Source organism: Sitophilus oryzae, unplaced genomic scaffold, assembly GCF_002938485.1.
Source record: "Sitophilus oryzae breed Bouriz unplaced genomic scaffold, Soryzae_2.0 scaffold_815_pilon_pilon, whole genome shotgun sequence".
NCBI lineage: Eukaryota > Metazoa > Arthropoda > Insecta > Coleoptera > Curculionidae > Sitophilus > Sitophilus oryzae.
Window position 1 is genome coordinate 7,385,735 of NW_022147434.1, and position 12,483 is coordinate 7,398,217.

Here is a 12,483-nt window from a genome sequence, read left to right on the forward strand (position 1 = left end):
TCATTCTGGCCCAACAATCAACAATGCTGGCCGCATTTTCGTCGATGCGATTCGTGCGGCTCTGGCTAGTAACGCAAACATTATTTTTCTTCGGTCGATGCGACGCGTGCGGCTCTGGTCAGTGTGCGCGTACCTTATTAACCCGAAAAAAAAAAGATTTTAACCCCCTGTAGCGATGCTGAAACAATGCTGAATCGAACCTAAGTTGATATAAAAATAAATATTATTTTTACACGAGGAATCACCCCACAAGAGATGGCACATGTTTTTTGAAACATCCTGTATTATATTAAAATCCATAAACTATATTCCATAAGTATTATATATTTTAGATTATGATTCAATTCTAATCTTGACTGTTGAAAAAAACAAGAGTTGCAGGGGCAGTGATTAGAATTAAACACGAGAAAATAGAGTAAAACTTAAATTTATTTTAAACTAGTGAAAAGATACAGTTCCTCTTATAAATGCTAGACAACAACTAACTACTTTCTAACACACGCATCTGGCGAAACCCTTAAAGCCATTGCCAAGAGGCCATAAAACTTTTTCCCAGAAGAAATTAAGATAAGGTCCGCCGACCGAGTGCAAAAGGATCATTTATTGGTTCCTTTTTAAAATGTAAAATATGCATCTTTAAATATTGAATTTCTAACATTCTCCCTCAATATTAAAGGTGCTAGATACAAACATTCAACTAATTACAACAAACCTTAACAACTAAACATTTTTAGTCATGGTCATATATGTAGTAAAAACAAAAAATCTATTCTAGATTTAATTTCGAACACACAAACTGATGTTTTTTACCACCTAATGACTTGGTCAACATATCCGCGACCATTTCGTTTGTTGGCATATACAAAAGCTTAATATCTTTATTTTTAACTTTATCCCGAATAAAGTGATATTTAACATGTATATGCTTCGTGCGCTTGTGGAAAACTTGGTTTTCAGTTAACTTTATAGCGCTTTGGTTGTCATTAAAAATTACCATTGGCATTTGTAAATTTAAGAAACTATATTTACTACTATTTTCACTAAATATTTCAACGCACAGTGATTTTATATACATGGATTCCTTTACAGCTTCACAAATACCAATATACTCAGCTTCAGTTGAACTTAAAGCTATCGATTTTTGCTTTTGACATTCCCAAGATATTGGACCTTCCGCTAACATAAAAATGTAGCCATAGAAAGATTTTCTATCACTTTCATTATTAGCCCAGTCAGCGTCCACAAAACCAGTTACAGGGTTATTTGATTTTTTAAAAATAATTCCCATATCTTTTGTCCCTTTTAGATACTTAAGTACCCTTTTAGCCCCAACCCAGTGTTCTTTAGTGTGGGTATTGTTGAATTGGCTCAAAAAAGAGACTGAGAAAGAAATGTCTGGTCTTGTGCACACTGAAAGATACATGATAGATCCTATCAATTGCTGGTACGGAACGTCAACAAATTCTCCAGCTACTGAAAATTTCTGATTTTGTTCTAAGGGAGAATTTACCGTTCCGCAATTTGACATTTCGAATCTATCAAGTACCTTTTTAATGTACTGTTCTTGGCTTATCTTTAATTCGCCCCTAGACCGATTTCTTGCAACCTTTATACCTAAAATATTCGATATTGGCCCAAGATCTTTAATATGAAAATGTTTTTTTAATTCAATTTTTAAAGTTTTCGCCTCTTGGTGGTTGCTATAGAAAACAAAAAAATCGTCAACATAAAGGGCAATAATTATAAGCGAATCAGCAAAATTCTTGAAAAAAATACATGGCTCTATTTTTGACTGCACAAAATTTAATTCAAGTAACACATTGTGTGCTTTTTCATACCATAATTTGGCTGATTGCTTGAGACCGTAAACTGCTTTTTTTAGTAAACAGACTTTATTTTCTGATCCCGGCTCTATAAACCCTTCGGGTTGAGTCATGAAAATTTGTTCGTCAATGTCGCCATTTAAAAAAGCAGTTTCTACGTCTAAATGATCTGCTTCTAGATCTAATTCTACTGTCATTGCCAATAACAACCTTAAATTAGTAAATCTGATCACAGGCGAAAACGTTTCTGAGTAGTCTACCCCATATTTTTGGGTAAACCCCTTAGCTACAAGCCTAGCCTTATATGTTACTATATCTCCATTATGATCTCTTTTGATTTTAAAAACCCATTTATTTTTGACAATATTTTTGTTACTGGGCTTGTCTACCAATTCCCAAGCATTGTTTGACTTGAATGCTTCAAGTTCGCTTTTCATGGCTTTACGCCATTCGTCACTTCTCGCGCTTGACAATGCTTCGGAAATGGTAATTGGTTCTAAATCATCAGAGACAATTAACATAGCAAAATCAGAATCGTAATTAGTAATACAGTCACCATACCTGTCAGGTTGTCTTTTTACACGCGTAGGATACCTTGATTCCTGATTTTCGCTCTCACTTGCACTTTCACTTGTACTCTCACTTGCACTATTTTCGTCTTCACTAACCGACACTTCACTTGTTTCTTCTGCTGGGTTTTCCTCTTGAAGATGAGGACCTTCAGCCGCTGCTGAGTTGTCATCACCGTCACTGTCTTCTGATAAATTCAGCGGAATAACCTCTGGTGTAGTGGGTGCAGTAGAGATCCTTGATGAGCCATCTGAGAGCGTGTCTTCTAAAAACACGACATCTCTGGCTATTTTAAGACTATAGTTATTTGGGTCTAAAAGCCTGTATCCAACACTTGTCTCGGAGTACCCAACGAAAATATACTCTTTGCTCTTGTCGTCAAGCTTTTTTCGTTTAGCATTGGGTATATGAGCATAGGCACGGCATCCAAAAACTCTAAGGTGCTTTAAATCTACCTTTTTGCCTATCCATTTTTCTTCTGGTGTTGCACCACGTATTTTCTTTGCTGGTGAACGGTTCAGAAGATACACAGCTGTATTTGCAGCTTCTGCCCACATTTGTTTTTGGCTATTTGAATCAGCCAGCATTGAACGTACTTTTTCAAGTATTGTTCGATTGTAGCGCTCTGCTACTCCATTCTGCTCTGGAGTGTAAGGTACTGTCAGCTCATGCTTAATGCCACGACTTTGAAGAAAATTTCTTAATCGTTCATTACAGTACTCTCCTCCATTGTCGGTTCTCAAAACTTTGATTTTTCGATCTGTTTGATTTTCTACCATCAAGCAGAAGGTTTTGAAAATTTCTGGAACCTCACTTTTGTTCTCTAAGAAGTAACAAAATACTTTCCTAGTGCTGTCATCAATAAGGGTAAACATATATTTTTTGCCACCCCATGATTCCACATCCATAGGTCCTGCCAGGTCTGAATGAATTAGATCAAGTTTATTTTGTGCAACTTGTTTGTCCTTTTTGTAAGGAAAAGGTTTTCTGGACTGTTTACCTTTGATGCAACTTTCACAATACTCCGGTGTTTTACTTTCCTTAAACAACACACCAGTGGCCAAACTATTTTTCAACAAAGCCATGCTGTGATGATTAAGATGACCTAAGCGCCTGTGCCATAGCATCTGAGAATCTGAAGATTGCACCACATTTACGAACTCCTCCCGGACATCGAGTTTATACAGACCTCCAACATTCGCTGCGGTAGCAACAGCTTCTCCCTTAATGACGCAGTCATCACCATTAATTATTTTGCATCCTTCTAAGTCAAAATGTACACAGTGTCCTTTAGAAACCATTTCATTCACTGACAATAAATTTACTGCAAGGTTTGGAACATATTTTATTTTTGATATGCTCTGCTCAGTGCCGTGCTGTTTCAGTTTTACTATACTGCTCCCAGTTCCACTGACAGTTAATTTTGAATTATTTGCCACAAACACATCCTGCCCCAAATCTTCATCTGTTAGGTTAAAGAGCAGTTTACTGTTTCCAGTCATGTGTGACGAGGCGCCACTATCAATGTACCAGGCTGTGTCATGTACACTATTAGCACTTAAAGCTGCCACAAACAAAGCTTTTCGCCCATTTTTACTAGTGTTCTCCACCTTTGATGAAGAAGAACTTTGCTCACTTCTAGGGCACTGATTTTTATAGTGACCTTTCTGCTTACAGTTCCAGCACCATGGAGGTTTTCTACTTTTCTTCATCGCAAGCGCACAATCACTAGCATGTTTGCCGTTCTGATATTTTTTGTCCTGCAGCAACTTGGTCTTTACAAAGTCAGATGTTATTTCGACACCTGAATTTTCTAGTGCCATAACCATTGGCTCATAATCAGCTGTAAGTCCCTGCAACATGATGACGCCTAGAAACTCATCATCTATTGGTTTTCCCATAGAAATAAGTTGTTGGGACACAGCCATGACTTCATTAACATACTCTTCCATTGTACCAAAATTTTCTAGTTTTATTGAGCACAAACTTTTTAAGAGTGTTAATCGCCTGTGAAGCCCTTTATCTTCAAACGCTTTTTCGAGAGATTTCCACGCTTCACTTGCCGTTGTTGCCTGCATCACATGGGGATACGTCGACTTATCCAGAGAAAGAATTATTTTTGAGAGAGCTTTCTCCTCACGACGAGCTTTTGTAGAAGCATCTACTAAAGTGTCCCATTGTTGACTAATACAGCTCCAAAGTCCGTCTAATTTTAACAACGCACTTATTTGGAACTTCCAGTCACTGTAATTTTCACGACCTTTAAGTTTTTCGACACTAAAGCCAATGTTTGCATTTTCGTTACTCGCCATTTTTATTTTTATTACGACGTCGAAACACAAACCGAACAACCCGTGTACTACCGAACTTAAAACGCGTTTTCTAATCACACTTTACACACCCTGGGCCCATAACCTGTTGAAAAAAACAAGAGTTGCAGGGGCAGTGATTAGAATTAAACACGAGAAAATAGAGTAAAACTTAAATTTATTTTAAACTAGTGAAAAGATACAGTTCCTCTTATAAATGCTAGACAACAACTAACTACTTTCTAACACACGCATCTGGCGAAACCCTTAAAGCCATTGCCAAGAGGCCATAAAACTTTTTCCCAGAAGAAATTAAGATAAGGTCCGCCGACCGAGTGCAAAAGGATCATTTATTGGTTCCTTTTTAAAATGTAAAATATGCATCTTTAAAATATTGAATTTCTAACATTGACTAGTCTTAATAAAAATAATAAAGCAAATTATGTTTTTTAAATAAACCCAACTGTTATACTAAAAGTACAAATTGTGAAAGGTTTCACGTGAGATAGGGGTGGGAGACAAATCTCACTAGATTTTACAGGGGGAAGATAACTTCTATAGATGCATGCGCCATACAATTATTTATATTCGATGGGATTAGAAAAGCCTCTTATTTTTCGTTTAGAGGCTATCAATCAAAAGTTATTGGGCTGCATCTCGTCACGGTTTCAAAGAAACTGGATCGTCATCTTTTTTCGCCGTGATCTCGCTCGGCGAATGACCTTGGCGTGGTACGTGACCAACCGCACCGACCGACCTACCGATTCCGCTGACCTACCCCACGTCGACCGCCGCTTGCCTGCCATCACTGCAATCAAGTCGCCCGTTCGTCTCCGCGCCGCGCCGCCAGCGATCGGTACCGGCACGGCCTGCAGCAGGAGGCCGGTCGCCAATCACTGTTGCCAACTTAGCGGTTTTCCCGCTAGATCTAGCGGTTTTTTTCTTCGGTTTAGATTTTTGAAGTGAAACTTCTTTACCCGCGATGGGAATAAAAATTGAAGGCTGTGAGGCGCGAGAGGAAAAAATGGTAACGATTGGAGGTTACAACGGAGCGTTGTAACTCGGGCCCTATGTAAGCTAGGGGGCTGAAACTTGTAGATGGGTCACTATTACATTTGAACATATTTTCTAAGGCAAAGTTTGGGGTGTCAAAAAATATCAATTTTCAATACCAGACATTTTCGTAAATGTAATACGAAATATCGAAGTTAGCTCAGAAATTATTTGGAAAAAATCAAAATAACAATGAAACTTCTACACTCTGTATCTCCGAAATGAAGCATTTGCAAACTTTTTTACTTATTTTTTTCTGCAGAATATAGTGCCGGATACAATTCGCGCCATCCTGTACAGGGTGGCGCACTCTCATACGACGCGGAGGCACCAAGGCGAACGACAGTTTATATTGAAATGAAGTTTTGTGAGCATATGTAGGCTAATTCATAGCACTTTTACAAAACAAAAATATATAGAGTTCTACAGGTTATCCCCAAAAAAAGTTACATATTAAAGTTTTTTTTAATGGAACACCCTATATATTGATTTTCGGATTCTGGAAGAAAAATAAATGTGTAAAGAGAAGTACATGACTAAAATATAAGGTTTTTAACATACTCAACATTTTCTAAAAATAAAGAACAATTTTTAAATTACTGTAAAAGCTACCTAAACTGGAATTTACCCGGTATAGCCTAATGTGTAGTTAAATTAACAATTGTACTTTAAATCAAATAAAAAAGTTGATCCAAAAAGTTATACAGGGTGAGACAAAATTATTATATTATTAATATTGAACACTGGTCACTTTTAAAAGCAAGTTACTCTTTTATTTTAAATGGAACACCCACTATTTTATTCTGATGTTCAATGGGGAATTCATATCTATTCAAAATACTATTAAGGTTGCCGGTTGCTTATCTCTCAAACAAATATTTTTCTAGATATGTTCATTTATATGATTTAGTGTCAGATCTTTATTATTTCATAAAATCTATGTGGCTGTGATATATCTGACGTTACTGCAACATAGCTGTCTAATTAGTCCAACTTTAAAAACTAGTTATCATTTTGAATCAGTTAAAACAAAAAAAAAATCAGAAATTTGCCGAAAATGCTAACTTATCCTAGATCAGAGAGAATTGATACTTGGTGAATGCAGTGTGCATTCACCAATTAATAGAATACTTAAATGCTCCTGATTTTATCTAGTCTGAGCTTTTTTATGGGGATATGTTGAAGACAGTATTTACAAAACTCCACCAACTATTGTCGACAACATGAGAGAAATGATTGTAGCTGCTTTTCGAAGAGAACTCCACATATACTTTTTAAAATGAAAAGATCTTTTGAAAAGGATCATTTTATGCAGTTAACAGGAAAGGAAACATTTTGAGCATTTGATTTCATCTAGCCAATTTTTGACACATAATTATAGGTCTAGTTTTAATTCTGTTATAATTAAAATATGTTTTAAACGTGTATCTTTTTATTACCGTTGAGTTTTTTACTCGACATCCTTGAATTTTTGTTAAATTAACAAAAGGTATATCACAGCCCTCTAAATTTTTTCAAATAATAAAAATCTACTGACGCAAAATCATGAAAATTAAAATATCTAGGAAAATCTCTGTCTGAGGGGTAGGCAACCTTAATAATATTTTGAAGATATATGAATTCCCCATTGAACACCGGTATAATAGACTGTAGTAAATTGCTTTTAAAAGTGACTAATGTTCCATATTAATTTTGTCTCACTGTATAACTTTTTAGGTCAAATTTTAACTTGGTTTAACATACAATGGTTACTGTAATTACATATTATGCTATACAAGGTCAACTAAAATTTAGGTAGGTTATTGAAATTTAAAATTTACTCTTAGATTTTATTCTTTAATAAAACTCACCTTTATTTTTTTCCTAGAATCCGAAAATCAATTAATATATAGGGTGTTCCATTACAAATAACACAATTTTGATGTGTAATTTTTTGGGACACCCTGTATAACTCTATATATTTTCATAAAATGCTTGGAGTTAACCTACATATGCTGCCAAAATTTCATTTCGATATAAACGACCGTTCTCCTTGGAGCCTCCGCGTCGTATGAGAAGCCCCACCCTGTATATACCCCAGTGCAGTTGACATTCACCATGTTGAAATTGCAAAAATTTTTAGAAAGCTGCGACCATTCAAAATAGTTAGCAATAGTAACCCTTATTAACATACTAAAAGTCCCCATTTGTCCGGTGTGTGCGTCATCAAAAAAAATCGGCCGCCATCTTGAATTTTTGTACTTTTTGGGAAAAAATGTAAATAACTCGAAAACGGTGCGTTATAGCGAAAAACTTCAAGAGGTAAAAATTAAATAGAATAAAAAACTCTATCAGAATCAATAAAAAATAGTTTATTATCGTAACGCAGTGACGTACAAAAAATTTCTGAAAATCGAGCAATTTTTAAAAGGAATCACCGAAATGCAAATTACTAATTTTTAAGCTTATTCACAAATAACATGGATATTTAGCATCAATTCAACTAAAATACAATCCTTGTGACATTTTCAAGAAATATTTATTGGTGGTTTAATAATATTTCAAAATTATAATTTATTGTAAAAGCTATCCTTTACTAAATACATGTGTACTAATAACATGCCTCCACCTTGTCCCGGTCGGGGCTATTTGCACTTAAACCAATGTCCTTTTGTTACCATTTTGTAAACAATTTGTTTTTAAAAATAGTGACAGTTTGAAAAATTAGGCTACAGATACTGTGATATATTAGTTTTATTACGGCATTATCGGGACAAAAAATTCTATGTTTTGCTTCGGCCTGGAAAATCGTCCAAACCTCACAGAGTAAGTAATATGCAGAACAAGATTGGTGACATGAAGTATTCAATCTTATTTGCACATGCTATATCAGGATGTGATACAACCTCGTGCTTATCTAAAAAAGGTAAACTGGCGACTTTCAAAACGTTGCAAAAAAATCCTCATCTGCGACAAATTACATCCGTTGTTTTAGATCCTGCACACAAAAATCTGAGCTAGTCGAAGCTGGAAATACATTCTTATTTTCATTATATGGTCGACATAGGCTAGCAAAAGATTTAGATCGGTTGAGGTACCTATTATAAATATAAAACCCTTACATCTCGTCAGGTACTTAGTAAAAATTTGATTTAGCTACCTTACCTCCAACAACTAACGCAGCTGAAAATCATTATTATAGGACCTATTTACAAATGCGGTATTGGCTAAATAACGGAAAACAGGCAACAGAATGGGGATGGAGTAAAAAAACGGATACCTTAGTTCCAAAAACAATGTCAAACGCAGTGGCACCAGAATTTGTATTGAAAAAGATTTACTGTAATTGCAAATCTGGATGTAATAAACTATATACATGTTTAAAATCCAATATGCTATGTTCAAGCTTGTGTGGTAACTGTAATGGTATTTTTTGCGACAACAAACAAATATCGGTTGATGAAGAACAAATCGAATAAAATTGTAAACTTCATTTTTTTTCTAGAGATGACAGTTTGAAAAGTTAGGTTACAAGTTGGTAACACATTTTTTTTAAAATGGTCATAATTTGAATTATTGTTATTCGCTTTGTAGGGGTATGTTTATAATGTATTTATCATAATGAAAAAGTGTTAAGATCGTAGATGATATTTATGTCAAAAAGACATTCGCAAGTACTTTATTACATTTTATTTTTTTCCTCTAACCTGTAGCCTAATTTTTCAAACTGTCACTGTATTTTTAAAAACAAGTTGTTCACAAAATGGTAACAAAAAACTAAAGAAACTTTAAGTGCAAATAGCCCCGACCGGGACAAGGTGGAGGCTGCTTTCGCACATTATTATTACACATGTATTTAGTAAAGGAGATATAGCTTTTACAATTTTTGTTAATTTTGAAATATTAAACCACCAATAAATATTTCTTGAAAATGTCACAAGGATTGTATTTTAGTTGAATTAATACTAAATATCCATGTTATTTATTAATAAGCTTAAAAAATTATTAATTTACATTTCGGTGATTCCTTTTAAAAATTGCTCGATTTTCAAAAAACTTTTGTACGTCACTGCGTTAGGATAATAAACTATTTTTTATTTTTTTATTGATTCTTACTAATGCTAACTATTTTCAATGGTCGCAGCTTTCTAAAAATTTTTGCAAAATCAAAATTATTTGCACTGGCCTAATATGAATCTTAGTTTGGTCATTTTATTCGTAAATTTCTATGGTGATTTTTATCGATCGTCATTTATCGTGGTCTAAGCCAGCTTGAAACCTTGTTTTTTTCGTGTGATTTCAGAACGGCGACTTTTTTGCCTTTTTACAGAGTGTCCCAGAAATAAGTGCAAGTATTTTAACTGGTAGTATAGTTCAGCCCCAGAAACACGCCTATGAGGTTTTTTTCGCGAAAAAAAAAATTTTAATTCAAAATTTTTTCAAAAATTTTTTGAATTTTTTTTAGTTTTTAGTTAAAAAACATAATTTCTTGATAATATGGCAACATAGGTATTAGATTAAATTTACAAGAAAGAAAATCCAGAAAAGATCCAGTGATTCTCAAAATTTTAGCAAAATTTTTTTTTTTTTTGGAAATTTTCACAGTAAAGTTAACTCCGTTATTTTGGACTTTAGATATTTGAAAAACGATAAAGAGAAAATATGTTTCTTTTATTGAGATCTACCACCCCTTAAAATACTTGCACTTATCTATTTTTGAGACACCCTGTATAATTACTAGCCATGACTTTCAACTTATGCAGGTGGCATACCTATAAATACATCGTCGCCGTCGATTTGCTGCAAAAATTCACTGAGCCAAAAATTTCGTTTATGTAATTGATTTATTAAAATAGCTGTACCTACATCGTTAATAATAATTCTAATTGTATTACTGTTGCAAAAATCATGATGAAAACACTGAACTACAAAAATAATTTATAAAGATAAATTGTTTTAACTTTTCTGTTGGCATTTTACTGTTTTGACTTAGTTCTAGTGAGTAGGTTGCTTATTATTGGAAAGTAAATTTTATAACTTTATAATTATTAATGCTATTTACTTTTAATTGTAGTTGCATAAATATAATATAATTTTTGCATTTATTTTCTATTGACTTTAAAGGGAAGAAATAAACCACAACTAGAGGCTTCCAAATTGGGATCTCGGGATTCCGAAATCCTGATATTCATTCCCGGGATTCCGAAAATCTCGAAAAAATTAAATGCCCAAGTTATATATATTTATGTAGCTTATAGCAAGCCGGATCATATGGTTTATAAATCAAAAATGTGTTCTATTTGAAAAAAATGCAACTTAATATAAGATAATAAACGCAAGTTAATATCTCCAAAAATACTTTTTTTCGTAGAAAAACAGACTATGCCACAGTATTTTGCGTAAAAAGTTCAGAAGAAACAGTTTTCACCTCCTCGATACCTTTCACTCTAACAGGGATAAAAAAAGTTTTTGTCAAAGAAGAGTGTAGATTATAAAATTTCAAAAAGACCCTGTAGCTTAGAAACGAAGAGGACTATGAAAATTTTGTGTATGTACAGCCGTACAGCATATTCCGTTTGACAAAAAAGTGCGACAGGTTTCTGCAAACCGCATCCTCCTATCTTCACTAATAACCGTATGAGTTCAACTAAAATGGGACACCCTGTATAAGGAAACACATTTTTTCTGCAAAACATCCTAGGAGCTATAGGTGCCTGACGCACTGATGCAGAACCCTGTATAACATTCTGAAAGCTTACACCTTAAAAGCAGCTGTATGTATTCAATCGATCACTCTAAAGCGCTTGAAACGTAATCTAATATTAAGGAAAAGAGGGCACCTTTCGGGGTAAACATGTCTTCTTGTTCCTCAAGGCAATACATCAATCGTAACGAGCATTGAATATACAGGGTGACCCAGTGCTCTGAAAAGATCTACCGATTTGGTCATTTTAGAAGTGTGGTCTGGATTTTAACGTGTAAGACAGTTATGTAGGCAGCTTAATGGAAAATCTAATGTATTATAAAGAGATAAAAGTTGGGTTGATACATTTCTTCTATGCGGTATTGCCGAATTTTGTATCAAAAGTTCAAACCGCAACAGCAGGCGTTTATGGAAATTTTTGCATCTAGGGTTGGAATCTTATTTTTCACAGTTAGGTTACTCATTTTACTACAGATGTAATAGATTATATTTAGCTTAGATATGTTATCTCCATTTCAGTAGTATACATGAAAGTTTTTAAAATAGTTTTTTTTTTCTACACAAATTTTTCTACAAACGTAAAAACCGACAACACTGTATGCCGCTTTTGGTTTTGTCTCTCTGTCTGTCAACCGGTCATTTATATTATTCTCTGTTTTAGACGTTAAAATCCAGACCACACTTCTAAAATGACCAAATCGATATATCAGGTTTTCTGTTTGAGATGTTTTCACTCCAATCTTTCTCACGTAATATGCTGATAGATATACAGAGTGATTCAAATACATTTTACCCTAACGGCGATACTTTTGCTGTTAGTTAATTATTAATGGAAAGTTCAAAAGATTTAATGTGCCCAAAATCGCGTAGCAGATAAAGCGTATACAGAATTATTCTGAAAAAAACGATATACATTACATTAGGATATAAAAACGCTTTTCGAAAATTATTGACATTTGTGAAATTTATTTAAAATCTCAATTTGACGTTTATAATTATGAGTATACTTTTATTTAAAAAAATTTCTCTGTTTTTTAAGATATAA

At 34.1% G+C, this 12,483-nt stretch overlaps 1 protein-coding gene across 2 annotated transcripts in view; it reads left to right on the plus strand.

Moving 5' to 3' along the window:
- LOC115889552 (growth factor receptor-bound protein 14-like) overlaps window positions 1-12,483 on the plus strand; it is a 637,553-nt gene that overhangs the window by 599,747 nt on the left and 25,323 nt on the right. The gene's annotated exons all lie outside the window — the stretch shown is intronic.